This window comes from Pyrus communis, chromosome 4 (assembly GCF_041283825.1).
Source record: "Pyrus communis isolate YQ-2024b chromosome 4, ASM4128382v1, whole genome shotgun sequence".
Classification (NCBI taxonomy): domain Eukaryota; kingdom Viridiplantae; phylum Streptophyta; class Magnoliopsida; order Rosales; family Rosaceae; genus Pyrus; species Pyrus communis.
In genome coordinates, this window is record NC_142568.1 from 10207199 (window position 1) to 10218178 (window position 10980).

Here is a 10980-nt window from a genome sequence, read left to right on the forward strand (position 1 = left end):
CATAACCATACACTTATCACTTATCACAACAACAACCTTGCACATGCACATTCATCCACATGCACCCATAATCATTCACTCATCTTTAATCCACATGCACTTATTCCACTTCATCATTACACCACATTCTCTCTCTTTAATCCACATGCATTCATCATCATTCACTCTAGTTTTAATTCCACATGCATTTCCAGCTTTGCACATGCATTCCCACATGCATTTCCACCCACATGCAACCATAATCATTCATACCTATCAGCCACATGCATTCACTCTTCATAAATCAGCCACATGCATTCAATCATTCACTCCACACTCATTGCACATGCATTCCCTTTCATTTCTGTCAAAGCACATGCATTCCCACCCTTTAATCACATGCATAAATCAGCCACATGCATCTCCCATCACCATTTCAGATTTCCACCAAGTTCCTAGCTGTCATGTTCCCTCTCTTTCTCCCTATAAATACCATACACACTTCACACAACATTCATTCATTCTCATTCACTCTTCCATATTCCAGAAATTCGTCAAAACCTCTCCACACCCTTGCAGCAGCCACCAAAACACTTTTCTCCTCCATTTCAGCCACTCCAACCACTCCCCAAACCATTCACACCATCAAACTATCCTTAGACCTTATGCTACAACGAAGAGGAAGATAAGAGGGCCTAAACGTTCATACAATTCAAGTTTGAGTTGTTGGAATGTTTAGGTGTTTCTTTGATTTCAATGTTTAATTTCAATACTCTTTGTTTTGTACGAATGAGGAATGGAAGAGAAGAGGGCCTAAACGTTCATACAATTCAGGTTTGAGTTGTTGGAATGTTTAGGTGTTTCTTTGATTTCAAAGTTATGAGGTGATTCGAAATATATGTTTATGCTTGCATTTTGATTTGATTACTTCTAATTGCGTTTCATAAGTTGTGATTCAATTTGTTTAACCGTTTGATTGATAACTTATTTATGTATGTTTATTGAGAGTGCACGCTTAATTTTCATGCATGAATATGACGCTAGAATATAAGTGAGTTTCACCTAATAGTTACGAACTTATATTCACAAGTAGTGGAGGTTGCTTATAAACAATCGCGTTAAACGAATTCTTGGCATAAGTTTCATGCGTATTCCATAGTAACGAATGCCTCGTCAACACTTATAATTTTCATAGAGCGTAATGATTCTTGCTTGTATCTCTATTATGCAATCATGTAGGGGACTTGTGGGGAATGTTTTGAATTGTTGTATGCGCTAACCCATCCAATTCAATAACGTTAGGAAGATTTGAAGGTTAATTAGTGCATCACGGTTAACTTGGGGTGTTGAGAATTCATGGTTTATTGAAATGCAATTGGAAATCATTTTATTATGCAAGTGTAACATGTGTGGAGAAGAACCTTCTAGCTAGCATTCATCCATTCATTTTCATCGCATTCATAATGACATTCTGTCTAGTTTATTAAACTTGTTTCGTTATTTCAATTTTCATGCATGAATATGACGCTAGAATATAAGTGAGTTTCACCTAATAGTTACGAACTTATATTCACAAGTAGTGGAGGTTGCTTATAAACAATCGCGTTAAATGAATTCTTGGCAAGAGTATCATGCATTCATAGTTACAATTGCCTCGTCAATACTTATAATTTTCATAGAGCGTAATGATTCTTGCTTGTATCTCTATTATGCAATCATATAGGGGACTTGTGGGGAATGTTTTGAATTGTTGTATGCGCTAACCCATCCAATTCAATAACGTTAGGAAGATTTGAAGGTTAATTAGTGCATCACGGTTAACTTGGGGTGTTGAGAATTAATGATTTATTGAAACGCAATTGGAATTCATTTTATTATGCAAGTATAACATATGTGGAGATGAACCCCGTAGCTAACTTTCCATTCATTCCATTCCATCAATTTGTTCATTCTTTTCTTGTTTTTGTTTTCATGTTTAATTTAACTTGTTGTTCAATTATGTTAAACATGTGGAACTAATTTCTTTTTAGTTAGAGGCGAATTTGAAGCCATGAACATATGTTGGTTATGATTTGATTTACCCCAGTTATGAATTCATGAACTTTAGATGTGGGTTACTTTTCTGTTTTGATTAAGAACTTGTTTATGTATGTGGGTTGAGGGTCGACACTTAATTTGCATGCCTAAAACTTGATGCTAGGATATAAGGGAATTTCACCTAATCGTTATGAACTTATATTCATGAGTAGTAAAGATCGCTAGTCACGATTGTGTTTAGTAAACCCTAGGCTGGATTAACATGCGTATTCCATAGTTATGAATGCCTAGTCGATGTTTATGATTTCCGTTGAACTTAATGATCTTTGTTAAATGTCTCTATCATGCGTATTCCATGGTTAGGGACTTTGATTAGGAATGCTTTGGATTGTCGTATGCAATCATCCAATCCAATGAATCTAGGGAAATCTGAAAGTTAATTTAAGCGGACCTAATTAACTTGGAGCATTGTCATTCATTGTTTGTTGAAGTCATAACTGGGAGTCAAATTATTTGCTTATGTTCATGTGTGGATAAGGAACCCTCTAACTAGTTTTTCATCATTTTATTTCATTAATTTCGTTTTTAGAATCTGTTTTATTTCCAAGTTTCTGTTTTAGTTTAAATTCATCCAAAACCAATCCCCCATTTAATTTAAAGTGTTAGATTAGTTAGAAATACATTGAGTTTGTGTTTATGAGTGTTTTGATTCATTTTATTTCCCAATTTCGTCCAAATTCACCAAAGTGCTCAAAACTGCCCAGAAAGTGATTTTAAGGCAGTTTTGAGTGTTTTGGGTGATGTTTGAGTCTTTTCGTTTGTTTTAGTGTTTTAAAGTTTAGTTTTGCATTCTTTGAGTCTAGTATAGTGTTTCATATTGTTATTTTACGTTTTTGAGTCAAATCCAAGTGGTTAACAATCCCTCCTAATCCCCGGTCTAGAACGATCCCTACTTATACATATACTACAATTTGACGAAAAGAGGGTTTAATTTGTGTGCGTATAAATCTCGCATCAATATATAAAAAAAAATAAAAAAAATAAAAATAAAAAATAAAAAAATTACTAAACATGGAGAAAGATGGAGCCTTCACAGAGGTTGTTTACGTGAAGCCCCACTATGAGGCGTCGGAGCGGAAGGCATAGAAGCGGGAGGCATAAAAGCGGAAGGCATAGAAGCGGAAGGCATAGAAGCGGGAAGCATCGGAGCGGAAGGCATCGAAGCGGGAGGCATCGGAGCTAGAGCATTCCAGGCCTCAATACTTGGCCAAACACTGGATGAACCAGGAAAAAGGTGCCTCTGGAGATAAGCCGCAAACCTTTGACGGTCACTTTGAATTCGACCCTCAGATTCTTGCAGCTCATCAAGCTTCCTCTTCATGCCCGACGAATAGTTATTTGCAAGCACATGCAAACTTCTATTCTCGTACTTAAGCTGCTGGATCTCTTGCTTAAGACTTTCCACCTCTGCCATCAATGATTCCACCTGACGGGAGCGGGCAAGCAGGCGTTGGCCCATGTTGGACACAGAGCTCGCACACTGAACACTAAGTGCGAGGGACTCTTGAACGGCCAACTCATCGGACCGTCCTGACAGCAGCCTACTATCTTTTGGAGTGAGGAGGTTCCTAGCTACTATTGTAGCTGTTGTGGCGTCCTGCATCACGGAGTCTTCACCTGTAAGAAGACCGTTAGAAGATAAAAAAGAAGGGCGCCATACATTACCTTGACGGGGCGCAACCGGATCGCTGCTGAGACTCAAATCTAAGCTAAGGTTCGATGAGTTTGTGATAGGAGCATATTCGTGCGACTTAAATGGCTTGTTCTCGTGCATTTACGTTATGTTTCTTTAGTTATTTTAGTACTTTAAGCTATTTTCGTGTGTTTGTAGGTCCAAAGGGCTAAAGGAGCAAAAAGATGCATTTTGGAGACTTTTGGAGCACTTTTGGGCTAAGGATGGATAGCTTATGCTTGGAGCCAAAGTGTTGGACGAAATTGAAGACCTAATTGAAGACCAAAGTGTTGGAACCTTGTTCCCTTTAGTTTTAGGACATTTAAACCATTTCAGAAATTCCACTTCCTTTGCCGTGCATATCAATGCATTTCATTCATTCCACAAACAATTCAACTCACATGCACTCATTGTCATTCCACTTCATTTCACCTTGCATTTCCAGATTTTTCCTTCATCATTGCACCACAAATCAGCCACACACTCACCCACATGCACTCCCTTTAGTTAATTCATCCTAGCTGTCAAAGCACATGCACATTCACCCTAATCATTCACATACACAATCTGCCATCATTCACACAAACACCATCATTGCCTTGCATCCCATTCCATCTCCCATTTCAGATTGCATCCCCTTCATTCCACCCAAGCCACATGCACTCCCATCCATTTCATCATTGCAGCCACATATAGCTTTAATTCACATGCAAACACATGCATTTTCCACCTCACAACCACCAGAAATCTGCCAATGCCGTGAGTTCCCATTCTTTCCCAACAAACAATGCATTCACATGCATTTCCACCCACATGCAACCATAATCATTCATACCTATCAGCCACATGCATTCAATCATTCACTCCACACTCAAAGCACATGCATTCCCACCCTTTAATCACATGCATAAATCAGCCACATGCATCTCCCATCACCATTTCAGATTTCCACCAGGTTCCTAGCTGTCATGTTCCCCCCATTTCACCTATAAATAAACCTTCATTGCAGCCACAAAGAGGGGGATCCATTCACCACAGAAATAAGGCCTTTGTGCCAGAAATTCACCCATCACACTCTTCCATTTCAGAATGTAGACCATCACAAACTGCCCTTGGTGCCGTGGCCTTGAGGCACCACTCCCTTACAATCCAAACACCATCCCCCTTCCATTTTCACCACTCCCCAAACCATTCACACCATCAAACTATCCTTAGACCTTGTGCTACAACGAAGAGGAAGAGAAGAGTGCCTAAACGTTCATACAATTCAAGTTTGAGTTGTTGGAATGTTTAGGTGTTTCTTTGATTTCTATGTTTAATTTCAATACTCTTTGTTTTGTACGAATGAGGCATGGAAGAGAAGAGGGCCTAAACGTTCATACAATTCAAGTTTGAGTTGTTGGAATGTTTAGGTGTTTCTTTTATTCTCTTTGTTTTGTACCATGAGGAACTAAACTCCCATTTAGCTAGGGGGTGATTTGAATATATGTTTATGCTTGCATTTTGATTTGATTACTTCTAATTGCGTTTCATAAGTTGTGGATTCAATTTGTTTAACCGTTTGATTGATAACTTATTTATGTATGTTTATTGAGAATGCGCGCTTAATTTTCATGCATGAATATGACGCTAGAATATAAATGAGTTTCACCTAATCGTTATGAACTTATATTCACAAGTAGTGGAGGTTGCTTATAAACAATCGCATTAAACAAATTCTTGGCATAAGTTTCATGCGTATTCCATAGTAACGAATGCCTCGTCAATACTTATAATTTTCATGATGCTTAATGATCTTTGATTGTATCTTTATTGTGCTGTTCACGTAAAGGACTTTTGGAGAATGTTGTGGATTGCGTTGCGCTAACCCGTCCAATTCATTAACTTAAGGAGAACTTGACGGTTAATTTAAGCGGACCTAATTAACCCGGGGTGTTGAGTTTCATGGTTTATTGAAATGCAATTGGAAATCATTTTATTATGCAAGTGTAACATGTGTGAGATGAACCCCTTAGCTAGCATTCATCCATTTCAATTCCATTCATTCTATTTCAATTTCATATTTACTTTCTGTCTAGTTTATTGACTTGTTTATGTTTTCATGTTTAATTTAACTTGTTGTTCAATTATGTTAAACATGTGGAACTAATTTCTTTTTTTTAGTTAGAGGCGAATTTGAAGCCATTTACATATGTTGGTTATGATTTGATTTACTCCAGTTATGAATTCACGAACTTTAGATGTGGTTTACTTTTCTGTTTTGATTAAGAACTTGTTTATGTATGTGGGTTGAGGGTCGACACTTAATTTGCATGCCTAAACTTGATGCTAGGATATAAGGGAATTTCACCTAATCGTTATGAACTTATATTCATGAGTAGTAAAAATCGCTAGTCACGATTGTGTTTAGTAAACCCTAGGCTGGATTAACATGCGTATTCCATAGTTATGAATGCCTAGTCGATGTTTATGTTTCCATTGAACTTAATGATCCTTGTTGAATGTCTCTATCATGCGTATTCCATGGTTAGGGACTTTGATTAGGAATAATTTGGTTGTAATGCGTATCCCATTCAATCCAATGAATCTAGGGAAATCTGAAAGTTAGTTTAAGCGAACCTAATTAACTTGGAGCATTGTCATTCATCGTTCGTTGAAGTCATAACTGGGAGTCAAATTATATGCTTATGTTCATGTGTGGATAAGGAACCCTCTAACTAGTTTTTCATCATTCTATTCCATCAATTTCGTTTGTACAATCTGTTTTGTTTCCAAGTTTTTGTTTTAGTTTTAAATTCGTCAAAACCAATCCCCCATTTATTTTAAAGTGTTAGATTAGTTAGAATTACATTTAGTTTGTGTTTTTAAGAGTCTTGAGTCAAGTCATAACTTAATTTCGTCCAAAGTTGTGTTTGTACTCAAATCTGCCCAGAAAGTGGTTTTTAGGCAGATTTGAGTGTGTTTGTGCTATTTTGAGTCTTTTGATTTGTTTTAGTGTTTTAAAGTTAGTTTTACATTCTTTGAGTCTAGTTTAGTGTTTTATATTACGTTTTTACGTTTTTGAGTCAGTTTCCAAGTGATTAACAATCCCTCCTAATCCCCGGTCCAGAACGATCCCTACTTATACATATACTACAATTTGACGAAAAGAGGGTTTAATTTGTGTGCGTATAAATCTCGCATCAGTTTGCCATTTTTTCAAAAGCGTTCAAAGAGAAGGGGTGGATGGAGTTAAAATTTCAAAGGGCCGGAGACGATGTTCAAGAATGGGAAATCTTCAGAGTGTGTATGTTAGTGGTGATCGATACCTCTATAAGAAGCCTGTTAAGTCACATTTTGCATGCATTTATATCTTCATTATTTGGCATCTTTGTGATTGTTTTGGAGTAAACTAGTTGCGTTTTACATTGTTTTGTGTTAGTGTGTAATAAGATCAATTGGAAGGCAAATGAAGGAATGTGGTGCAATTCGACCACATTGGATGGTTCTAAACAGAAAGTGGTGCAATTCGACCACTTTGGGTGATTCTAAACAAGACAAAAACATGCATTCACATGCATGTCACAACCTTGGCCGTGTGTTCCCATATCATCCCATCATTTGATGCAATTCTAGCACCAAATCAGATTCCTCACAATCCCATTTCCATCACTCAATTCATTTCAGCCATATTTCCACCAACAAACACAATCATGTCATACAAATCCCATGTGGTTTCAAGTCAGATTATGCACTTCTAAAACATCAAAACATGCATTCACATGCATGTCCACAATCTGACCCGTGCATTCCATTTCCCTTCTTCACTTCTCTTTGCAGAAATCCACATGCACCTCAATTAAACATTCCATGCCATTTCAGCGTTTCTTATGCCATACCGTCCATTTCCACTCCCATTTGCAGACTCCACTCCCTTGTTGCAGACTTTGCACATGCATTTGGATTAAACAAACCACATATCTGCAGATCAATTCCACTCCTTGCAGCCATCATTTCAGAAATCCAACCCCCTTTGTCCATGCCGTGAGCTTTCTGCCCATTCCCAGAGTATTATAACCAATTTGCAGATTCCACTCCATTGCTTGCAGACATTCCACATGTGTTTGGATTAAATAAACCACATACTTGCAGATCTTGTCCATGCCATGCTTCCACTACCTCAGAAACCCATCATTCCATCACTTATGCACTGCCATCTGAGTTAAACAAAGGGTAGATCCAATCTGATTGTCTCTCCATCATTAACATTATTCAGAAATTCACCAAGTGACACACTCACTCTCCCTCTCTCTCGGATTTCATTCCATTACACAAAATCTCCCTCTCCATACCATTGCATTCTACATTCTTTTCCTTTCACAGAAACTGTCCATATTCTCTCCCTTTCCCATCCGCAAGTCTGATTCATCATCCAGTCCATTACACACCCTTAAACCTCTCCCATTTCACTCCATTCTCTGTCCAATTTCTGTCCAAGGGCAGAAACCATTCAACCAAGCCACTCTACCTTCATCCGCACCACATTTTGGAGAAGCAACACCAAGGAACTCTTCAAGGACTTCAACATCAGTTTTGCTTCAAGGGTTTCTCCTTCTTAATCTTATGTTCACTCATGTTATTTATTTTGATGTTAAACCTTTGTAAACATGAAGTGTAACTAATCCTCCTCTAGGGATTCGATGTAACCTTGCAAAGTTTGCCATGTAATTAAGTTAGAATGCTCAGTTTGTCCATCTATTTCTTGTTTCATTTTCTGTTTTAATGGTGACTTAATGTATTGATTTTAATGTTTGATCATCATTTGAATTAATCACTAAGTTGTGTAGCCAAGATTAAAGCACACATCATGCATAATCTTGGTAGATATGTGAATGAATGAAGGGAGTGTTTAGCACACATCCTGCCGAGTTACTCCCTTTGGTTTTATGAAAGTTTCTTGTACATTACATAATCTTGATTATGAACCAAAGTTGCACATCACAATTAGGTTCATGATTAGAGACATTTGATCAAATCCACACATCTTATGGTTGATCATATCCAAGTGAAACAAACACAAGAAATAGGTAGATGGATGAGTATAAACTAACTTCACAAACATGAACTTAGTTGAGCAATGGTGAAACCGAATCCCTAGCTTCATTTCCATTGATACTATCCTATTCTATTAGTTATTGATTCATTTAGTTGTGTTTACTTCTTTTATTTATGCTTTCAAGTAACAACAACAAATCTGCTCAATTTGATTAGTTTGGTTCATTCATAGAAGTTATTGCAAAACAAGTGATTACATAGGTCCAATTAGTCCCTGTGGATTCGACACCCTTACTTGTGCCATTATATTAAACATATTCTAGCATTAGGAAGGAATATTACATCAACAAAAATGGCGCCGTTGCCGGGGACTGATTTCAGTCCCTTGTAATTGCTTGTTTGCTTGTTTGCTATTTTGATTAGTGTCAAGGTTCATAACTTGTCGATTTGATAATTGGAAGTTGATTTAAGTTGCATACATTTCAGGTGTGGAAAAGAATCCCTTAGCCATTCCATTATCCATTGGTTTACATCAACTTGCTTTGCAATCTGCTTTTGTTATAATCTGACCATTTAATTGCATTTCGTCCAAATACAATTTCCCCCATATTTTGTTAGGTTTTAGGCTTAGAATCTGTCTTATCTTGTGTTTTGAAGCATTTTGAGTCAAGCTCAAACCTAATTTTCGTCCAAAATTGAGTTTAGTGTCAAAACTGCCCAATTTGTGTTTTTAGGCAGTTTTGAGTGTTTTTAGCTTGTTTTGAGTCTTGTGAATCTGTTTTGAATCCTTTGAGTCTTTGTTTTGTCCAAATTAGTTAGAAAGTGTTTTGATTTGTGTTTATAAGTGTTTTGATTCAAGTTTCCATCCAATTTCGTTCAAATTAGTGTAGGTGCTCAAAACTGCCCAGAAAGTGGTTTTTAGGCAATTTTGAGTCTTCTAGTTGCTGTTTTGGGTTTTAGGTTTGTTTAAGTGTTCTAAGCGTTTAGTTCCACATCCCTTGAGTCTTTTCAAACGTTTTTAAGTTTATTTTTGTTCTTTTCATTGTTGTTTGCTTCTTGATTTTCATTCACACTTGTGTTACTTTGTTTCAGGTAGTATATGTCAAATAAACTTGTTGAGTTAGGCCAAAGAATTGAACGGTTGAAGGGTCACACTTTGGACAACTTTGTGCCATCAAGTTCATCCTTTGGCCGTGAGGAAGAGGAAGGGAATTCACCTAGTTCAACAAGTAAAGAATCTGAGCAATTTGATTGGGCAAGAGAGGAAGAGATGGCGGGCAACGAAGATGAACTTCGAGCTTTGGAGGACTTTGCTCAACCAATCATACCAAATTCACCTTCATGCATCTTGCTGCCCACAGAAGCTAGAAACTATGATCTCAAATCTTCACATTTCCATATGTTTCCTTCATTTTATGGCTTACCTAATGAAGACCCTTTAGCTCATATTAAAGAATTTTACAATGTTGTGAGTGGTTTACCTTTGCAGGGAGTGAGTGAAGCGAACTTGAGGATGAGAGTGTTTCCTTACACCTTGAAAGATAAGGCCAAGAGTTGGTTGATGACTCTAACACCAGGTTCCCTCACTACATGGGATGCCGTGGCTAAGAAATTCTTGGAGAAGTTCTTTTCCACTCAAAAGACAGCCACATTAAGGGGACAAATCTTCAACTTCAAACAAGATGATGGTGAACCTTTCAATGAGTGTTGGGAGCGTTTTAAAGGCCTCTTGATACAATGTCCACACCATGGGTTACCTTTTCATTTACAAATGCAAATTTTCTATGATGGATTAACCCAAAATTGTCAATCAACTGTGGATAATGCAGCAGGTGGAGCATTGAAGAAAAAGAATGCTCAAGAGTCATATAACATTTATGAGATGTTGGGGTCTAATGCTCAACACAAAGATTTAAGGGGTAAGAAAGTTGGAGTCTATGAAACAAGTTCTAACCATGAGCTTTTGTTGCAGGTAGCTAACCTAGAAAGGAAGCTTGAATCCGTGCTCAACATGGTGCCAAAAGCTAATGAAGTGTGTGCCATTTGCAACATACCAAGCCATCCTACTCACCAATGTCCATCTAGGGAAGCTTACCCCGAGTATGTTCAAGAACAAGTGAACCTCATGAATTCTTACAACCAAAGACCAAGGAATGATATGTATTCCAATACATATAACCCGAGTTGGAGAGATCATC

General features: G+C 37.5%; 1 non-coding gene across 1 annotated transcript; it reads right to left on the reverse strand.

Annotated features, from left to right (window-relative positions):
• Positions 1-10426: 10426 nt before the first annotated feature.
• LOC148697417 (small nucleolar RNA R71) lies at positions 10427-10537 on the reverse strand. Its single transcript, XR_015961972.1, has one exon. It is a non-coding gene; the product is annotated as a small nucleolar RNA R71 (small nucleolar RNA).
• Between the last annotated feature and the right edge of the window lie 443 nt (positions 10538-10980).